Source organism: Ursus arctos, unplaced genomic scaffold (assembly GCF_023065955.2).
Source record: "Ursus arctos isolate Adak ecotype North America unplaced genomic scaffold, UrsArc2.0 scaffold_21, whole genome shotgun sequence".
Classification (NCBI taxonomy): Eukaryota; Metazoa; Chordata; class Mammalia; order Carnivora; family Ursidae; genus Ursus; species Ursus arctos.
Window position 1 is genome coordinate 23,520,328 of NW_026622886.1, and position 2,818 is coordinate 23,523,145.

General features: G+C 41.5%; 1 pseudogene; it reads left to right on the top strand.

Moving 5' to 3' along the window:
• The first annotated feature begins 641 nt into the window (after window positions 1–641).
• Window positions 642–1,107, top strand: LOC113255890 (60S ribosomal protein L23a-like; annotated as a pseudogene).
• The last annotated feature ends 1,711 nt before the right edge of the window (window positions 1,108–2,818 follow it).

Genomic DNA, 2,818 nt, shown 5'->3' on the forward strand with positions numbered 1-2,818 from the left:
TCTTTATTTCTAGGGAGAGGGAGGAAAGTGTAAGTTAGAAGTTTGGAATTGGGTGTTGGAAGTATGAGATGTCTGTTACATATCCAAATAAAGATGTAAATTGTGAGTTTGACATTTAGGTCTGTATGTTGAGGTGAGTTATGTGGGCTGAGATATAGATGTGGAAGCCTCCAGCATATAGGGGGTCCGTATGACCATGGGACAGGAAGTGATAGCCCAGAGAGGGGGTGTAGATATACACTCACTAGAGAAGAGGAGATCTCAGGATGGAGTCTGGAGGCACTGCCCACATTTAGAGATGAGGTTGATGAGTAAGAAACAGCAGGAAAGCCTGAGAGGAAGTGGCCTACGTGTAAGAGGAACGCAGGTATATGTGGAGTTCCACAAGCAAAAGAACGTTTTCCAGAAGGAGGGAATCATCTACTCTGTCAGGTGCTGCTCGTAAGTGAGATGAGGACTAAGAAATGAATTCCTTTTTGGTGATCTTGATGAGAATAGATGTTGGGGAAGTGGTAAGGTAAAAATTCGGCTGGAGTGGGCTCACAGAGAGAGGAGGGAAGGCATGACAATTAGTGGGTGTAGACAACTTTCTTAAGAAGCTTTCCCAAAAAGGCAAGAAGAGAAGTAAGATGTATCCTCTCATGAAGATGGTGCCAAAGGTGAAGAAAGAAATCCCTGCCCCTCCTAAAGCTGAAGCCGAAGCAAAGGCTTTGAAGTTTAATAAAGTGGTGCTGAAAGGTGTCCACAGTCACAAAATAGAGATCCACGTGTCACCTACCTTCCAAAGGCCCAAGACACTGCATCTCTGAAGGTAGCCCAAATATCCTTGAAAGAGCACCCCCAGGAGAAACAAACTTGACCACTATGTTATCATCAAGTTCCCCTGAGTCAGCCACGAAGAAAAGAGAAGACAACAACACACTTGTGTTCATTGTGGATGTCAAGGCCAGCAAGCACCGGATCAAACAGACTGGGAAAAAGCTCTATGACATTGATGTGGCCAAGGTCAACACTCTAAGCAGGTGTGATGGAGAGATGAAGGTGTATGTTCAACCGGCTCCTTACTATGATGCTTTGGGTGTTGCCAGCAAAACTGGGATCATCTGAACTGAGTCCAGCTGGCTAAATCTAAATCTAAATTTTTTTCACCCCCCCCCAAATAAAAGGAAAAAAAGAAAAAAAGAAAGAAGATGGTAGCTGGAACTCCACTATGTATTTTGGAAACAAAGATTATTCAGATGTTGAATATCCTGTATTGATTCTCTTATTTTCTTTCTTGAATTTTCCATTTTTCAATTCTTTATCTTCCTGTTCTTACTTGGGAGAGTCTTTGATTTTCTCTTAAAACTCTCTGTTGATTTTTTTTCTACTATCATTTTCATTTCAAGAGCTCTTCTTTATTTTTGGACTGTTCATTTGTCACATGAATTGTGAGCTCTGTTTGTTCGTGTTCTTTGTTTATCAAAAGTTCTGTTGAAGCTATGAGAATTAAAGTAACAAAGCTTTTCAATTTTGGTGTAATTAGCTTTTCTCTCTTTTTACTAAAGTTATTGAAAATTATATCATACAAAATGATATAAAGGATAATACAACAAAATCCTTGGGCTTAAAATATAACTTTTTTTTTTTTTTAGTTTCCCAGTTTTGTTTTATAAGTATAGTCTCATCCCATCTCCTAAAGTTATTTGTTAAAGTTCTTTTTCCCCTCAAAGCCTTTTCCTGCTCACAGTATTGATCTTTATTTTTTCTAAGTCCAATCCGATCTCCTGCTTTGTTTGTTTGTTTGTTTGCTTTGGTCTGTCTTGCATATTAGGGCTTCGTCAAATATTTGGAGATCCTTGCCCATCCATGTATAGTTAAGAGTGGGGCTCTGAAAGGCTCATTAGCAGGTCCGTGTGCCAGGGCAGCACTGGCTGGCTGGCTGCTTTCAGTAGAGCTAGACCCCAGCTCTTCCCTTGTAGACTTCCAATGTCTATATCTAGAGGTCTCCTCCCCTAGATATTCTGTTTTTCCAGAAGAGAATCTAGCAGCTTTCTGCTTAGGGGAGATAACTGCAGACTTAGGAATGCGGTTCAAGAAGCCTCACTGTCCAGTACAAAGATTTTCACTTAATCTCCCATTTCCTATATGGCATTTTGCTCCTGACCTTAGCTGTGTTTGGTGTTTGAGTGAATAGTCTCTCAGGTTCGGCTTTTTCTGGGAGTAAAGCTCTTGTCTTCTGTCCAGAGTTGCAAAGGTATAGTTCTCTGGCTGTTTAGAAGGGATGGGAGACCTTGAAAAGCTCCAGATAGGTTTTTAACCAGCCTTAGTCTTGGCTCCATTCTGAATATTGGCTCCCAGAGGTACCTAGTGGTTCCAGTGCCTGAGTACTTTTGGTGCCCTATGGACCAAATCCACTCAACTCACACTGGGATGCCCCCTCTGTGGGCAATAGATTTCAGCCTTCTTCCCTCAGCTCAGCCACTTACTGGCTCTATAGCTTCTGCCCGTCTCCCACTTCCTCACCAATTCTCTTTCTTCCGTTGGTTTTACATTTGGGTGTTAAATATTTACATTATGTAATTTTAAAGGGGTTACTCAGAGATAAGTAAGTATATTCCGTGCTCCATATTGACCTGTGACACCACTTACTACTCATATTACTGATCAGTCAGATGTGACCTTCTCCAAGAAGACACCTCTAGACTGAGAGATCCAATTCCCCCTTGTAGCTCTGACACCACTCATGGTGAGTTTCCTACGTTTCCATTGCTTTGTCTTTTTCCAGGACTATAAGCTCTAGGACGGCAAGGGCAATGATTTCTTTGTCTTTGGAGCT